Consider the following 19,684-nt stretch of genomic DNA (forward strand, 5'->3'; position numbering starts at 1 on the left):
TGGCCTCTTGAAACAGGCAGGGACAGTGACCTGCTGCAGGGAGAAGTTGAAAGACCTTGCAGTTGATCTGCACATGCTCTGAGTGCACGGCCTGATACTCTATCTGATCCCATCGCTTTCCTTGGATTCACACAAAGGAAAACTGATCTGACCATTATAAAAATACATGTGACAATAAATTCCTATTCTATTCTAAAATGTTTAATGTTTGAATACTTTGAAATGCATTGATTTTCAGTCTGCAATGTTAATGATGGGAGTGCAAGGTCATGAAATTTACCCTTATCTATTCACTTCATATGAAAAAACATCTTGAAAAGGTAATATAATTGCTAAAACACTTTTATAATCTTTTCCATGGATATTGGGATGCAGCAACATAAATATCTGAGATTTGCAGAGATTGAAATCATCATCCAGGTCCAGTGGTGTTTGACTGCTCTCAATTCTCCACATGACCACATTCTTTGGTACAGTACTGATGGCGGGATGTTAGCTGCTTTAGCACAAGAAACATCTCTTGCACGTGACTCATGACTTTTCTCAGTTTTCTATGTTTGGTGTCTTAACTGCATTATAATCAGATCTATATTTTAAATGGAACCCTGTTAGATCAAATCACTGGAATCTTCAAGCAATCAATCTAATTCCTGCACAGGCTGTAGAGGTCCTTGCAATAAAACCTGCGAAGACTGTCTGATATGACCGATTTGCTGCCAGCTGGAGATCTCTACTTTATATTGGAAGGAACACACTGCACAAACGTCCTTCAACATGATGAAAGAAATGTTATGAAGCTAAAGATTATGACAACAAAGTGGGAGGGTTCCAGTGCTTGTCTCCATCTTGAGGTCTGCATTAATTACTCATGTAAGAGCACCTCAGCTTAAGAATCCCTGCTACCTCTGTTAACAATCATGCCCAAAATCTCTCAGTCCTTCCACTGAGGAAATTATTTTTCCTATTTATTCAAGTGATGTGAGTATCTCTGGAAAGGACAGCATTTATTTATCACCCCAGTTGTTTAGACTCCAGTTAAAAGTCAACCACATTGCTGTGGGTCTGGAGTCACATGTAGGTCAGACCAGATAAGGATGGCAGTTCTCCTCCCCTAAGGATATAGTAAAGCAGATGGGTTTTTAGGACAATCAGCAGAATTGAACTGCATCTGTTTGAAAACAAACATTGCTTCATGTCAACTAACAATGCAGGAAATTTGTCTGTCAACTCATTTCCCATTGGAAGGGAAAATATCTCATTCCTACTGCTGACTTTGGTATTTCACACCACCACTGCTACTGGTTGAGGTCACTCAGCCTCCTGCTCCAGAATATGGTAGTTTGTAGTCCACCAGTGAAAGACCCACTTCCCCTTTAAGATGCTGAAGAACATCTTTATGTACCACCTGTCAGGTTAGGTTTTTCCATTCTTCCAATCAATTAACAAACTATCAGCAACTGACTAATTCCAGGTAAATTCATTTAGTACCAAAATAGCATGGTCTCATACTTATCATATCAGGTGAGCAGAGCTCATGCCCCACTCACCACCTGTCCATGTAATATTACATATGAAACTCCCCGCACGTGGTTTTGGCATTCAACTGTTGTGTCACTTGTCAATGTTTTGATTGTAATAGCTAACATTAGTAGCCTTTCTCCTATCATAACAAAATCGCAATATGCCTTCCCAACCACAAAAAAAATTAGCCTTTATTGCATTTGATGCTAAATAATCTTCTTAATCCCAGAGCCATTTTTGAATCCTGCATTTAGTACCTGTTTGTAAATTCCCTGACAGTATTCATTTAATGCATGTGTTAATTAAATTCAGAGCAGAATTCATAAATTTTGATCATTAACACAATCATTTTGGACAGAAATAAATGCTTCAACAGAATAGTTATGACAAATACTGCACAACTCCTATATTTGTGTCATAATAGAAAGTCAGGAGAATAAAACACTGCAGTATTTACAGCACTATCTGTTGATAGTGAAAATTAGACCAGACAGATATTTCTGCAGGTGAAGTCACTTGAGTTCCTGCCTTCTGTTAACTGCTTTGTATTGCTTTCTGTAAAGAATAAGCTGTCTGACTTACTTTCATCTCTTTAATTTTACTTAAATATTCTGTGGCATATATATTTGCTGTCGACTTTTCAGTGATGAGATAACATCAAATACTTTTTACAAAAATTGTTTGGGGCTCTGAGTTTTATTTTATTCACTTTCAAGATTTCTTACTTTGCAAGTTAGTTGAAATATATGTAAGGTTTCTTAAAATTAATTATGCTGAAGAAACAATAGATTTTATGGTCAATTTTATGCAAATTAGTGTATAAAAGATGTTTATTGCCCTGTTCCAAAATTCAGGGAAAAAGGGTGCAAGTCCATCATTGTACTAGTATTTTCAGAGATTTCCCTATTGGAAGATCTAGGGCTGTTCCTACGAGCCCAGGATAGTCAATGGAACCTGTTTCTGAAGGATCTACCTAATTTAAATGTTGCAATCTTGAAAGAGCATCTTGTGCAGACGCTCCTGAATAAATCCTTGAGATCCCTATGAGCCAGGCAGTCAGGATCTAATAGCAAAAATCAAAAGTATCTCAAGGTCACTTTGTTGTTTGTATTTGCTCTATGCAAGACCTGCTCAAGCCAGTTTCAACTCCCTCTTTACTGCTACCAAGCCCTTATTTTGTTGATACAGGAATCTTCCAAATCTTTTTGACAGATCCAAATTAAGTCCCATTCATTGTGCTAGGTGGCAGTCTACTCCATAAGTCATCTGCATCAGTTACAATATACATAACATTAATTCTTGGTTTATTTTAAAATTATGTTTCTTTCTTGGATGGGTTCATTTAGGCAATGAAAAGTATTACTGCCAGAAGGTCGGCACATTAGTTCAGTGGTTAGCACTAGAACCGCACAGCGCCAGCAACCTAACTTCAATTCCAGCCTCAGGCAACTGTCAGTGTGGAGTTTACATGTTTTCCCTGAGTTTGTGTGGGCTTCCTCTGGGTGCTCTGGTTTCCTCCCACAACCCAAAGATGTGCTGGCCAGGTGAATTGGCCATGTTAAATTGTCCATAGTGTGAGGTGCATAGTCAGAGGAAAATGGGTGTGGTTGGGTTTCTCTTTGGAGGGCCAGTGTGGACTTGTTGGGCCAAATAGCCTGTTTCCACACTGTAGGGAATCTAAGAAAAAGGTTGTTAAATTGGCAAGAAAGGCTGTGGAGCAAAATAGTTCAAATCTCAGTCAACTTTATAAATGTGTTGTTAAGGAACTGATATGCTTGAATCTGGAATAAAGAATCAGGGTTACAAATCCTATATGATCTGAAGTGTCAGTATAATCTTATAGTGTGTGAGAGGAAAAGGAGAGCATAGCCCCGGGCTTGATAACAGATGAGCCTCACTGGTGTTTCTATGACTTGCGTCATCATGTTGTAACGGTAAGGATCCAACCTGTAAGATCACATTCATAGAGCTCTATTAACAACACCACCTCTCCCCCTATCTTTACCCATGCGAAAGAAATAAAATTGTAATTTTACCACTCATCCTCACCATTTGGTTCAATAAAAATCTCAATGTTCCACACCAAATCTGAAACATCCTGCCATTTACATAAGTGCTAATTGATATCTCTAAAATTTCATCAAAACTGTGGTCCTGAATTTTCTTAGATTGTTTTTTGCCCCATTGCTCCACCAGAAATGTACACAATGTAGTGGAACAATGTTCTTACATGTGTGAACAGGATTTCCATTAGATTTCCAGAGTTGCAGAATCAAAAAGTCCAGAGAAATCCAATCTTCTGTCTTTACTTTGCTGACAAAGACATGTATACATTGGGAATTTTTAAGACCGATCGCAGCGGTAATTCCTGCTCCCAACTGTACAACTGACATAGATATAGCTCAGAAATATTCACAAAATGCAATTTAGCATGGCATCAAACAAACACTCATTCTAGTCACTAAGATTGGTGAGATCTCTGTGCAAGTGTACCCATTAATGCAGAGAATACATTAATGAGAACAGTCGGACACCAAGTCAGATGGACGCTAAGTAATGTAAATAGGAATTGATCAAATGGGACTCCAACTGCAGCTATGGTCTGAGACTCATGGTATTAGCCTATCTTTAAAAATAGAATCCAGGTTTTGAAAAGCATGAAAAGAACTCATAACGGAGTGAAATCTCCGTTATGAGAAATAAGGACATGAATGCTTACAAAAAACAGGATTTTTTAAAAAATTGTTTTTGGGGTGTGGATGTTGCAGGTAAGGTCGACATTTATTGCCCATCCCTACTTGCCTTGGTAATGGGTCAAAGGCTTTGATGAAAATATATGGCTTGCTGAGACATTTGAGGAGGCAATTTAAAGTCCACCAAAATGCTGTGGGTCTGAAATCACAACTGGAGATCTGTCAAAGATGACAGATTTCCTTCTCCAAAGGACTTTAGTGAATCAGATGGGTTTTTAATGGAAACTGAGAATAGTCTAGTGTTTTTCTTTCTGATTTTTATTAAATTCAAATTTCACCATTCACCATGGTGGGATTCGGACCCCTGTCCCTCACACATTAGCCTGGGTCTCTGGATTACTACATTACCACTGCACCAAGGCCTCTCCATTAATTTTTTCCAAAAGCAAAATCTACTGTTATACTTCAAGTTTTGAGCTAAAGCAACTAATTTTCAATCCCACCAGATTTTCTCATGTTCATGCATGATTCTGTTGCTTTATATCTAGAACATAGAACAATACAGTGCAGAACAGGCCCTTCAGCCATTGATGTTGTGCCGACTTGTGAACTAATCTAAGCCCATCTCCCTACACTATCCTATTATTGTCCATATCCTTACCTTAGGACTGTTTAAATGCCCCAAATGTGGCTGAGTTAGGTACATTGGTAGGCAGGGCATTCCATGCCCTTACCACTCTCTGAATAAAGAACCTGCCTCTGACATCTGTCTTAAATCTATCACCCCTCAATTCGCAGTTATGCCCCCTCATACAAGCCAACGTCATATCTGCAATGGATTATTGCCTCACTGTAGTGGGAATTTCTGTGCAAGCTTTGTCACATTGAGGATTCTTATGCACATTAGTGAGTTGATTTCATGAGTAAAGCAGTGGATTCAAATAACTGTTCTAGGACGGCGATGTGAGAAAACTCTCTCTGTTAAAGAAGAATTTAAATATTCAGATTGTTTCTGTAGAAATGTTATGTTCAATTGAGACAAATCCAACTTTTAATTTTTTTCTTTCATTTTCAGTCAGCAACATGCATAAATCATGTATTAAAAAGTATTCTAAAATTAAGAAGACAATCCACTATTAACAAACATTTCAAATTATACTGGGGATAGCGTATTCCAAGACTCCAGGGTTGATCCCATCACTACCTTCCTGTTTGAAAACAGATAAATTGACAGTTAAAAATTAGAAGGTTAGTTATCTGTTCAGGATTCAACCCTATCTTGAAACTGCCAGTTACAAGGTTCTGCAGCTGGTTGAAATGCCCATAAAACTTGGAATCATATTGTGTCCAAATGACCTGGCCATAATTTAGTAGGAGCCTGACTGGAGACACCAAAGCTGAAGAGGGACTGCAACACTTCACAACATAAGAAGTTCTCCAAGGTAAGTGTTATTACTCACCAATCCTTCCCAATTCCAAGACCCTTCTGACACTCCTTCCCACATCTAGACCCTTCTGAGACTGCTTCCTATCACTCACCTGCAAACTGGCAGGCAAGTAAAATAATGGCTGACAGGACATAACCTTGCTACCATGGGCAATGACTCCATAAAAGTTGCACTAGAGGGTTGCTTCGACCAGAGTAATCTTTGATGGGACCCTAAGTGTTAAAAGGTGGATTCAATGCTATGAAGGGTCAGAGGGAGACTGCAATGATGCTTTAGCTTTAGTTAGGCATAGGAGCAAAACCACTACCAATGATATGTTCAATTCCTGTGGTGATACAAACACAAGAGTAACATATAGTAGATCTCACCCTTGGTTTGAACCCCTTGGAAATAACCTTGGAAAATGCAGACTGTGCACTTCTTATCAAGGATAACTGAAATAAGGCTAAGCCCAAATTACACTGGTCCCTCAACTAATTTCTGGCCTTCCATCATATTGATGACTGGAATAATCATAAACCTTTGGCCCCAAGTTATTTAAGGCAGGAATTAAAGAAAAATAGTTACTTGTATCTTTAAGTTTGAAAAAGTATTTCAAATATTATAATACTGAGACCTGTGTTATTTATTATGAATAATGGGAAATATGTTTACCTTGAATCAGTTATCTGGTATTGCTGCAAAAAATGTGATGTATAGATATTGCACATTGCTGAGGCAGTCAGGGTGCAATGACAGTCAGGGTAAACATCAGAAACTACAATCCCAACCCTGAATTGCTCATAAACAATGACAAAGAAAATCAAATAGTACATATTCACAAGTACATATTCACCAATAGTACATTTCACCATTAGTACATATTCACAAGTTTTAAACAATGCTGAAAATGTATGACCCATTTTTAAGGTAATATGGTTTTTAATGGAGTTTTCTGTTCTATTCAATAACTCTACTACAAAGCAGAACTATTACTGTGATATATGGAAAATATTACCGTTCAAATGACTTTTTCCATTAAAGACTCACAGTCTTTATTTTGGAAACAGACCATCTGCTGAAGTTTAAAATCTGCTTTCAGAAACAAAGTTGTATTTGGTGATGATACATACATACGAAACCAGCAACATGAGAAGAGAAATAGGTAAATAAGGTCACAGGGAATTACGCTTTAAAAACTATTACAGCAGAATTTTATTAATTAGGGTAAGTACCCATTGTTCAGAAAAATTGCCCCCTTCTACCTAATCTCAGGGCAAGCCAATAAATGTGACAGTAAATTTATTATGCCCGTAAGTGTATCATTTAGCCATTGGTAATGGATCAGAATGTACATGAGTAGGATATGGCACAGTCCACTTACCAAATTCAAAATGTTCACTCAAATACTCTGCTTGTAACTAATAAGCACTGTACTTTTAAAAAGTATTGAGTAAACTTTTGAGAAATGATAGAAGCCCAACACATGATGATAAAATCTTGAATATCAGAGTATGTTAGACCATAATAAATAGAAACAAGAGGTGGCTGTTTAGCTCCTCAAAGCCTGCTTTGTCATTTAACAGGATGATGGCTGATCCTACATTCCTCACGTCCTCTTTCCTGCTTTTGCCCCACAATGCTTTGATTTAAAGTGATAATGTTATTGTGTTTGTATTACAAAGGTTTGAACAATTGAATTAAGTATGGAATCATACAGGACAGAAGGCAGCCATTTTGACCCACTGAGCCAAGGTTTTCGAAAAAGCTACCCTTACCCATTTATTTCTACTCCCTTACCATCTATCCATTACACTTTTATTTTCCTCTTCAAATATGTGTACAATGCAATTTTGAATGCTATTGTTGAATCTGCTACCACACCTTTTCAGGCAGCATCTTCTAGGTCACAGAATAAACTCATGATCACATCTGTCATTCCCCTGTACCCTATGGTAGTGAAGAGGAAGATAATAGATACTGCATCTATTAAAAAAAACTGCTGTCCTCTTTCTGTTTTTGTTGCCAATCAGTTTTGTACCCTCTAGTTGTCAATTGTCCTGTCACTCAAAGTTTTATTCCCTGATCTATTCCATCAAAAACACAATGGGCAACTCAATCAATTGGAGTTTAATTTAGATAAATGTGAGGCACTGCGTTTTGGGAAAGCAAATCTTAGCAGGACTTATACACTTAATGGTAAGGTACGAGGGAGTGTTGCTGAATAAAGAGACCTTGGATTCCAGGTTCATAGTTCCTTGAAAGTAGAGTCACAGGTAGATAGGATAGTGAAGAAGGCTTTTGGTATGCTTTTCTTTATTGGTCAGAGTATTAGGTATAGGAGTTGGGAGGTGATGTTGCGACTGTAAGGATATTGGTTGGGCCACTTTTGGAAAACTGCATGCAATTCTGGTCTCCTTCCTATCAGAAGGACGTTGTGAAATTTGAAGGGGTTCAGAAAAGATTTACAAGGATCCTGCCAGGGTTGAAGGATTTGAGCTATAGGGAGAGGTTGAATAAGCTGGGGCTTTTTTTCCCTGGAGTGTCGGAGGCTGAGGAGTAACCTTATAGAGGTTTATAAAATCATAATGGGCGTGGATAGGAGAAATAGACAAAGTCTTTTCCCTGAGGTGGGGGAATCCAGAACTAGAGGGCATAGCTTTAGGGTGGGAGGGGAAAGATAAAAAAAGAGACCTAAGAGGCAACTTTTTCATACAGAGGGTGATACGTGTATGGACTGAGCTGCCAGAGGAAGTGGTGGATGCTAGTACAATTGTAACATTTAAAAGGTATCTGTATGGGTATATGAATAGGAAGGGTTTGGATGGATATGGTCTGGGTGCTGCCAGGTGGGATTATATTAGATTGGGATATCTGTTCAGCATGGATGAGTTGGACTGAAGGGTCTGTTTCCGTGCTGTACATCTCCATGACTCTATGACTCTATATCTCATTGTAAGTTCACTGCCTTAAGGAGAACAATCTAAATGTCCCTATTCTCTCCCCAGAACTGGAGGTCCTCATCCTTGGCACTATTCTGGTAAATTTCATCTGCATTCACTCCAAGATATTAACATCTTTTCAAAATGGTGCCCAGAATTGGATCCAATCTGCCAGCTAAGGTCTAACCACTGATTTTAATGTGTGAGTTTAGAAATATAGAAACATAGAAAGTAGGAGTAGTAGGCCATTCAGCCCTTAAAGCCCCCTCCACTATTCAATATATTCAGTACAGGTTGTTCTGCTATAATGCACATTTCATGAATGCAAATTAGCTATAATGCAACTGAAAAAAATGGGGGCACTGTTTCTAAAGTATGAACTTTCAAATCATGTATTGTTTATAATCTGATTCTGGCCCCATTAGTTTAAATGGTGCTGCTATTACATGATTTTCTTGTAACTCGGGATCGCATGAGAACGGAACTACCATGTTGTAGCAGAACTGACTGTGTCATGCTCCTGCTTTCTCCCATACCCTTTGATCTCTTTAACATAGACCTCCTCTCTTGTCACTGACCATGCATCATCCCCAACAAGATTCCACCCTCGTACCTGAGTATATAAAATAGGCAATGAGGATGTCTTGCACTCTTGGAGGTGTTGTTCTTTGAATGAGATGTTCAATGAAGTACTTCCTTCTTAGGTTGATGTAAATATTCCTATAGCACAAGTCTGATGAAGAACAGGGGTATTATCGCTGACATCTTGGCGAATATTCATCCATCAATCAACATCACAAAATAAAAGCTGTTCATTATCCCAGTGGCATTTGTAAACGTTTGCTGAGTGTAATTGACTGACATTACACATTCGAATAATGACTACAGTCCAAAAATAGTTTATTTGCTGTAAAACACTTCAGGACATCAGGTGGTCATAAACGGTCGTAGTGTGGGTTTCCTCCGGGTGCTCCGGTTTCCTCCCACAGTCCAAAGATGTGTAGGTCAGGTGAATTGGCCATGCCAAATTGCCCATAGTGTCAGGTACATTAGTCAGAGGGAAATGGGACTGGGTGGGTTACTCTTCGGAGGGTCGGTGTGGACTTGTTGGGCTGAAGTGGGCAGCACGGTGGCACAGTGGTTAGCGCTGCTGCCACACAGCGCCAGAGACCCGGGTTCAATTCCCATCTCAGGCGACTGACTGTGTGAAGTTTGCACATTCTCCTCATGTCTGCGTGGGTTTCCTCTGGGTGCTCCGGTTTCCTCCCACAGTCCAAAGACGTGCAGGTCAGGTGAATTGGCCATGCTAAATTGCCTGTAGTGTTATGTAAAGGGGTAAATGTAGTGGGTTGCACTTCGGTGGATCGGTGTGGACTTGTTGGGCTGAAGGGCCTGTTTCCACACTGTAAGTAATCTAAGTTTCCACACTGTAGGGAATCTAAATGTAAGTTTTTTTTTTCTTGAACGTCCTTTAAAATTACATCATTTCATTTATATGGCCTCTATACATTCTCTTTCCCAAAATAAATCACTTTATATTTCTCTGCATTAATTTTCATCTGGCATATATGTCTTCATATTTCACTGTTTGTGTTTCTTGCTGAAGGACACTGCTATCCTTCACATTGTTCACTATACTTCAAAGCTTGTATCAGCTGCTGTTTTGAAATTCGGCCTTTTATGACCAAATCCAGGCCATTAATATGAATTTAAGAAATAAATGGTCTTAGTACTAACACATAGGGGAATATCACAATATACTTACCGACAGTCAGAACTGCTATTTTTCTCTGCTCTGTGAATGTTAACAGATATTCCATTCCCATTGACCTTCTAATCACATTGTGTATAAGAACTGGCAAAGAGTATATGATAACAGACCACATGATAGACTTGTTAGGAAAATAAAAAAGCAATAGTCCTCTCTATTAGATTAGTTACAGTGTGGAAAGCGGCCCTTCGGCCCAACAAGTCCACACCAACCCACCTCTTACCCAAACCCATTCGCCTACATTTACCCCTTCACCTAACACTATGGGCAATTTAGCTTGGCCAGTTCACCTGGCCTGCACATTTTTGGACTATGGGAGGAAACCAGAGCACCCGGAGGAAACCCACACAGACACGGGGAGAATATGCAAACTCCACACAGTCAGTAGCCTGATGCGGGAATTGAACCTGGGTCTCGGGCACTGTGAGGCAGCAGTGCTGACCACTGTGCCACCGTGCTGCCCATGACACTGAATCCTCATTACTAATCATGATTCCATGATGCTATATTCGTAAAGACACAGGCCCCAAAAATCTACCAGTCAACCAGTATAGGCATTGAACCTAAACTGTTAGCATTACTACGTGCACACTCTAATCAATTATGTTGGCCATTCCCCTCACTCTTATTATTGCCTCCACAATACTTTGGTTACTAGTCCCAATATTAATTGGCAGTCTGGCAATTAATATTGAATTTGAAAAAGCTGGATATAAAAAGCCAGTTTTGGTGGCCAGGAAACTATGAGTTTGTTATAAAATCCCAACTAGGTGATTAACATCCATGGAGGAAAGAAACATATCGTCCTTAACCAGATTGGTCTATATGTGATTCCAGTTTGAACTTTATTGCTGGAACAGCACAGCAGGTCAGGCAGCATCCAGGGAACAGGAGATTCGACGTTTCGGGCACAGGCCCTTCTTCAGGATTCCTGAAGAAGGGCCTGTGCCCGAAACGTCGAATCTCCTGTTCCCTGGATGCTGCCTGACCTGCTGTGCTGTTCCAGCAATAAAGTTTCAACTTTGATCTCCAGCATCTGCAGACCTCACTTTCTCCTATATGTGATTCCAGTTCCACATCAATGTCACTGAATCTTGGTTGTTCTCCAAAGTAGTCAAGTCATCATATAGTTGTATCAAACTGCTGTACTAGTTCAAGAAAGTCCATTGTCACTTTTTCAGGTCAACTGTCTGCTTTTGTGGAGGTTACACTTACAGCAAGTTGGGTGCCCTACATTGTTAAGAAACGTTGCTGGAGGTTCTTCAAGGTAACTGTTAATTCACATTTTAACAATAATAAATGACATTTTAATTTAGAACAAGGTCTACGAGTTACTCCTTCCTTCAAAGTTTCTCCATCATGTGATCAATTACATCAGTACTGGCAGAGCTTTCTATTTTTTCAAATGTTAACCCATTATTCAACAAATTCGGACTGAGAAACAAATGCCAACTTTCCAAAAAATGTCAGCCTTAAGAATGAATTAACAAAAAATACAAAATGCACAACATTTACAATTGTGTCTGGAAATTGGAAATCCTATTTCATGTAGTACCAATGTAGCTGATTTTAACCAAGTGTTAGAAACAATAAATAAAACAAAAAAAAAGTAGAAATCAGAAATGAGATGGTAAAAGATACATTAGTAAGCTAACAAGAGACTAAGAGAGACAAGAGCTATGGCATTTTGAACCACAGACTCACTGGAGATACTGACCACAGACCACAGATACAAGCCACAGACCACAGATTCAAGCCACAGACCACAGAAGTGGGGTTTGCTACTCCTTCAGCCATTTTGTTAAGCACATGACACTCCAGTCAGCCTGTCGCGGTGAAAATCAAACGTTTGTGAACCCTCAAGTTGCGCAAGTCCAGGAAGCAAAGATTTTATTCAATTATGTGCAAGGTAGAAGGTCATCTTGGATACCTATTTTAAAAAAAACTTCTCAGAAACACAGTTTTCAGAACACATTTATAATTATCAACTTCCTATAATCCTCTGTTATCTCACATTCAGCTTTGGGTCAGTGAGTTGCCATGATAACGGAACCATCTTGTCTAGATTCTCAATTCACTTTATCTCATTGCTCTCTGTGTAACAATTAATTCTATGCCTAAACAGGTTGTTATGAAGAAATTGGGCATAACTACATGACTGATTTCAAGACTATCCCAGACTTTAATTTTAACCCCCTCATCAGTATTTCTTCTGGAACCCTGGTCAGGGGTCACCTGAGATTGATGTGCCTTGGATTTTCTCATTGACTGTTCTCTTACAGCTTCAGCGAAGACCTAATGACCTAGGATGGACCCAGGACTGTCAATTCCTTAGAAAGCAAAATCTTCATAAATGTTCCAAATTTCATATTCCTTGACCTTGGCAATGGTGGATATCTGAATGTAACCTTTCAATGTTAGCATAACCCTCTGCACCGCCTGGGATATCATCAGGCTTTGCTACACGGACTGACCAACAGAACAGCAATGGGTGCAACAGCTGTTGCCTCCATCCTTACTTCTCACTGTTACATTACATTCTTGCCATCTTGGTTCAATTAGCAATCAAGTCTTCCAAGACTTTAGCCAGACCTCAGCTTGGTTCCTTTGCAACCTATCTTTCATGATTGATTGACAGTTTTGTTTGATAAACCTCTTGATTATGGCTATGGCCTTTTCCAGGCCATTCCTCCAGGGAAAGTGTCAATATTTAATAAATAATTCCACCTTGGGCTGAATATATAAATAGTAAGGGTGCTGCTGTAAGATGAAAGTCCCCCTCAGTAAAGCACTTGATGATCTGTTTGCAGAAGGAGTGGTTGTTATCATACTCAAATCCTCTATAGTAGAACCTCACTCAGTCTGTCAATAAGCTCCTCTGTTAGGAAGAAATTAGGACTGTTTTCTCGGTCTTTTCAAGAGGAGCGAACTAATACCATTGTAGCAGAAATATTGATGGATACTCCCGGATACAGTTCCAAATCTTAAATCGTCAATATCTGAGCTGAAGTTACCCAAAATTTCCCAACAAATATGTCACACTACCTCTCCTTAAATTGTGAGTCAGTTGTCTTAATAATGATCTGGAAGAGCAGTTTTAATCCTTCTGTCATGCCTTCTGCATGTTGTGCTGAACATGACACCAAATTACACTAATCCCTTCTGCCTGCCCTTGGTCCATATCCCTCCATTCCTTACATATTCATGTACTTATCAAAAAATCCCTTAAAATACTCCTGTATAATCTGCCTCCACCACCAGCCCTGGCAGCGAGTTCCAGACTCCTAACATGCTTTGTGTAAAAAAAACTTGCCCCTCACATCTCCTTCGAACTTTCCCCCTCTCACCTTAAATACATATTCCCCTTGTATTAGACATTTCAACTCTGGGGCGAAGATTCAGACCGTCAATCCTGTCAATGCATCTCATAATTTTATAGATTTCTATCAAGTCGCCTCTCAGCCTCCAGAGGAAACAACCTGAGTTTTTCTAGCCTCTCCTTATAGCTCATACCTGACCATATAAAGGCTACAATTAACATAAGGGCTGCAGCTGCAGTGTCTCTGTGTTTCCAACACCTCAGGGAGATGGAGCAGAGGCTTGTGAGGATGAGGAACTGTGCACTCTGCCAAGTTGGAGCTGGATTTCTCCACTCTCTCTTTAACATGACAAGAGGTCAATTGAAACACCAGCAAAAACATCCAGCATCTCAGTGTGCATGGCCATCAGCCTTCTCCTGTTTGACATCCCAACAGCATCCTTATTTGAGCTTCACATAGAAGAACTTGTCACCTTGTCTGGTGCTGAGCTAGTCAATCAAACACCCCTTATCTAGGGCCAGGATGAAACCCAAACATGTCTAATTGGTCACTACATGCAGATCCCTACTTCACTCTAGCCTCCTCATGTGCTGCCTGTATCTGAGCTGGTGGCTCGAGTGTTGTACCATTGATCTCTCTTTTACTGGTCAGTGTGCTGTGACTGGGAAGGGAGCAATTTTTGGATCTGAAAGTGGGAGATCAGAAGGGGGAAGATTGAGGTAACGAAAAAGTGGGTGTGGTGGACAGTAAAGATCCATAGTTACACCATCTAAGCTTGTTCATGCCAGATGGCAAAGTACTAATGAGGCTGCAATTGAAAAGTGAAAGAAGGCACAAACAGCGTACCATCACAATTTTAGCAAAACAGATGTCACATACTCTATAAGAACTAGCCGAATGATTTAACTTCCAAAATGGTTTCTTCATCTGTGCTTAGTTATCTGATTTCAGATGGTGCAACATTTTGGGGAATTTCAATTGGCTTTAGTATGCTCTACTTTGGAAAGGCAGTTTCTAATCCTGATCATCAAATAACTTTTGTTAGACAGTTTATGTGATATGAAGATGATCAAACTTAACTATAAGTCCTTCAGTAATCAAACTCAACTCTAAGATTAATTCTGAGTATTTTGGTTTACATAATGACTGGCACAGTACTGATGCTCAACAAAGCATCTAATGTTGATACTAGGGGATATCATGTACATGACAACCTACAAAACAAATCAAAATTGAGCCCTCTTGATAATTAAACTTGAAGTATATTCTTGTAGTGACTTCCAACAGCATGGTAGCGTTCAATTAGTGAAAAATCACATGTTAACAGACAATATGGGCAATATACCAATGTCACATGCTTGATCAAACGGTTTGAATATGAATCACTACAGCAAAGGAGGGAGAAAAATAGTCTGATCATGTTCAAGAAAATATAGAATAGATCGGTGGAAATTGACAAAATTAAGTACTTGGTGCCCTCTGGTAATGACAAAACAGGAGGCAGGCATTCACACAAACTACAAAAAATGGTGGCTTCCAAGACAGTGCAATCCTTATTTTTATTCCTGTCACTATTCAAACTACACCAGGACATAGAAGGGATAATTTTATCCAATTCCAGTTAGCAGGAAAAGAGTGAAGAAATAATTAAAGGGACTGGCTGCATTTTCTGTTGACTGACAATATTGAAACCATTGGTTCTGGCAGTGGGTGATCTTCCCACCAGATTCCAGGAAAAGCCTCAACAAAAAATGTAAGCTTGGGTTGACATAGAGTCATAGAGATGTACAGCATAGAAACAGATGCTTCGGTCCCTCCCATCCATGCCGACCAGATATCCCAACCCAATCTAGTCCCACCTGCCAGCACCCAGCCCATATCCCTCCAAACCCTTCCTATTCATATGCCCATCCAAATGCCTTTTAAATGTTGCAATTATACCAGCCTCCACCCCTTCCTCTGGCACCTCATTCCAAACACGTACCACCCTCTGCGTGAAAAAGTTGCCCCTTAATTACTCAGAATTAATCTTTCCCCTCTCACCCTAAACCGATGCCTTCTAGTTCTGGACTCCCCGACATCAGGGAAAAGACTTTGTCTATTTCTCCTATCCAAGCCCCTCATGATTTTGTAAACTTCTATAAGGTCACCCCTCAGCCTCCGACACTCATGGGAAAACAGCCCCAGCCTGTTTAGCCTCTCCCTATAGCTCAAATCCTCTAACCCTGGCAACATCCTTGTAAGTCTTTTCTGAATCCTTTCAAGTTTCACAATATCTTTCCAATAGGAAGGAGACCAGAACTGCACACAATATTCCAACAGTGGCCTAACCAATGTCCTGTACAGCCGCAACACGACCTCCCAACTCCTGTACTCAATACTCTGACCAATAAAGGAAAGCATACCAAACACATTCTTCACTATCCTATCAACCTGCGACTCCACTTTCAAGGAGCTATGAATCTGCACTCCAAGGTCTCTTTGTTCAGCAACACTCCCTAGGACCTTACCATTAAGTGTATAAGTCCTGCTAAGATTTGCTTTCCCAAAATGCAGCAGCAGCTTGAGTTACACTCAGTTGCATTGGCTGACTGTTCCAGATCAAATTGTCAAGGCACCATTAGTCCACGGAAGGTTTGTTGAAGATTTTCCTTGCAAGGGTTAAGTATTTACCTTTCATCCCTATAAGGAGTATCTGGTGTTCTGCTCCCCCAGGTTTCATTTGACACCCATGCTCTTCTTATCCCTACCTACATCACTCCCAACCTCAGATTAATCTTGTTGCCAGCAGCCTTCTACTGACATTGAACTGTCTGGACTTCATCCTCCACCCCCAACCTATTCTGCATGAAATGACACAGAGTCTGACCAGCAGCATTCACAAGTTCAAGTGGTTAAAATTAGCTGGACTTCCAACTCAAACTCTTGAGTGGGAATTCCCATTGGTTTCAGACTAAGAGTTAAAAATGGTTCCAAATCAAAATGGAGTAGTTGGTGAAATAAGTTTTCATTCATGTTGAGAAAAGGAAGGCATAGAACCCTTAACTTCAGTTTTCATAATTTGTTTTATGGTCTTTTAATTTTATAGGAGAATGTTCACATACAGCAATTGAACAAGTGCTCTGAAAGACAAACTCAGTTCAAAACTGAAATGCACAACATTATTTGGTATGGTTACAAAAGCTAATGAAGTCTCTAACCCAATGATTGAGTACAAAGTAAATGTGCAAGTGCAGTGTTGATCATAATAGAGAAAAGCAATTTACATTTATCTATTCAGGAAGAAATTCTATCAGATTTTGATGGTGTTAAAGAAACTTCAAATGAGACACACTTGGCAAATTTTAGAAGCTACACTCTCATTACAGGTTCACATTTATAATCCTTCAATAGATACTTTAGACTTACTGATTCCAATGCTATTCTGGTCAATGTCCCAAACTAGGCCTTCTCTAAGCTTCAGCTCATCCAAAATCCTGCTGCTGGTTCTTAATTCTGCTTTCAGTTCCATTTACTCTATATCTGTCATAGATCATTGCGTGAAAATAGCAACCAAGAATTGTGATATGAACCTGAAAAGCAGAATGACTGAAAAGGAGCTTAAAATAAATCCTTTGAATGGTGGATTATTTAGAAAAAAAGCTCTCAAACCTAACCTCTAGGCTTGTTACTGGAAAATAAAACTCCTTGGTCATGGTTACTTAAATGCACAAAAAAGTGCTATTTTTTAAAAACCCCAAAAAATTATTATAGATTTAGATACACATTTCTTTCATTAATATGATGACTGTAAAGCAGCCCATGTATCTCTTTCAGGAACAAAAAAAAACTGAGGGATGAATCTTTCATTCTTTTGCCTTATTTCGAATTGTGTTCAGGATTTTGGAGGATTTGTCACTGTGAGGCCCAGTAAATTCACAGAACAGCATGCCACTCAGCAGACATGCGAAGAAAAACATCACCCTTACACGTGCACCATCTTTAAAATCATATTCTCCTGGAAAGAGAGCAGCGTGCAGTAACTGAGCAGACAGGCTAGGGAGAAGAGGCAGACGCTGGGGGAGCCGGGCTGCACCACTAAGCACACCAAAGCTACCAGACAAGAAATGGTAATCTGAAACTGTACTGGTCAGTTAAGGACAGAGTGTGAACATGTTGGAGGAAAGGAAAATGACATTATGGTTCTCCAACAGGAACCTGAAAGTCCAAATGTTGTGGCCCAGTGGAGAGATGTCCTCTTCCTGGAGGACCTAGAGTGGAAGTCTCACAACCAGACCCTGCCAGCTCAGTCTGAGATCACAACTTGGGTCAGTTGTATCTCCAGGGTGTAAAGGAACTGCCAGAAATGCAGAAACAAGGTCAATGACCTTTTTCACTCTGCCAGGGGGAATTTCACTCTTTTCTCTGCCACCTTATACTCTCTCCTTCTCTGCCATTGCACTCATCTCCCACAAAGGCCGATCTCACTCTCATTGCAGCATCCTCCCTCATTTGTTCTCTCCTCTACCTCCTGCTAGAACAACCCACACGACTCACCTTACATGCACTCTGTGCTGCCTCCTCAGCCTTCAGTATCTCTCACCATCTTTCTCTCATATGCAACGTACTAGCATCTGGGGCACACACTATCATCTCACCCATTCCCCACTATTCTTTCAATAGAGAGATGGGGGAGGCAAACAATCTGTATCCTCATCCCCTATAAGAAGAGAATCCTGAACCTCTCGTAGGGAAGACTGGGACCTCTCCCTTAGGAATATTGAAAACTCCATGTCCTGCCACCTGATTAAGTATTACTCTGCATTCCACAGCACTTCTCACATTAATAGAGAGGAAGTGAGGACTGCAGATGTTAGAGAGTCAGAGTGAAAAAGTGTGGCGTTGAAAAAGCACAATAGGTCAGGCATAATGAAGGGTTTATGTCCGAAACGTTGACTCTCCTGCTCCTCAGATGCTGCCTGAACTGCTGTGCTTTTCCAGTGCCACACTTTTCAACTCTGATTCTCACATTAATACACCATCAGTCTCAATCACTGCATACCACTTTTAACCACTAGCCATGATATCTTTGCTCTCTTTTATCTTCGCTGAGCATTTAGAAAACAGTGACTGGATTGGACAGAGTCAGCATGAATTTACAAAAGGGAAATTATGCTGGCCATATCTACTGGAATTTTCAAGGATGCAAGGCATTTGATGAGGGGGAGCCAATGAATTTGATTGAGTTGGACTTTTAGAAGGTTTTAGTAAATGGGTATTTTTCTAAATAGCAAGCAGTGACTAGCAGGTTATCACTAGGATCGGTGCTAGGATCCAAGCTGTTCACAATATGTATTAATTATTTGGATGTGAGAATTAAATGTAGTATCTTCAGATTTGTAAATGACAAATGCTGAGTGGGAGGGTGAGCTATGAGAAGGATGCATTGGTGTTTAAGTGTGATTTGGGCAAGTTGAGTGAGTGAACAAAAGCATGGCAGATGCAGCATATGTGAGGTTATCCATTTTGGGAGCAAAAACAATAAGTGGTTTATTATCTGAATACACACTCCCATTCCTCAATTTATTGCTAATGAGACCTGGGTGTCCTCATACACCAGTCACAGAAGGTAAGCATGCAGGAGCAGCAGGCAGTAAAAAAGGCAAAGGCTATGTTAGGCTTCATAGCGAGAGAATTTGAATACAGGAGCAGGGAGGTCTTGCTGCAATTATACAGGGCCCTGGTGAGACCACAGGAGGAATAATGCTTCCAGTTATGGTCTTTTTATGTGAAGAACGATACTCCTCCTATAGAGGAAGTGTGATGAAAGTTTATCTGAGCAGTTCCTGAGATGGTGGAACTGAGGTATGAGGAGAGATTGAATCTGTTAAAATTATATTCACTGGAGTTCAGAAGAATGAGGTGAACCTCTCATAGAAATCTATAAAGTTCTAACAAGACTAGACAGTGTAAATGCAAGAAGGACATTCCCAATGACAGGGGTGTCCAGAATCAAGGGGTCACAGTCTAA

General features: G+C 39.9%; 1 long non-coding RNA gene across 2 annotated transcripts in view; it reads right to left on the minus strand.

Moving 5' to 3' along the window:
- The window catches only part of LOC148148318 (uncharacterized), a 64,550-nt gene that overhangs the window by 32,743 nt on the left and 12,123 nt on the right, over positions 1-19,684 (minus strand). Inside the window, exon 1 of one of the 2 annotated variants that reach the window (XR_015759194.1) lies at positions 9,197-9,317. The exons of the other annotated variant lie outside the window; for it this stretch is intronic. This is a non-coding gene — a long non-coding RNA (uncharacterized LOC148148318). Of the gene's footprint in view, positions 1-9,196; positions 9,318-19,684 lie in introns of those variants that run through there. 2 annotated transcript variants of the gene reach the window in all.

The sequence above is a fragment of the Chiloscyllium plagiosum genome, unplaced genomic scaffold (genome assembly GCF_037043375.1).
Source record: "Chiloscyllium plagiosum isolate Xiang-an unplaced genomic scaffold, Cpla_swu_hap1 HiC_scaffold_13, whole genome shotgun sequence".
Taxonomy (NCBI): domain Eukaryota; kingdom Metazoa; phylum Chordata; class Chondrichthyes; order Orectolobiformes; family Hemiscylliidae; genus Chiloscyllium; species Chiloscyllium plagiosum.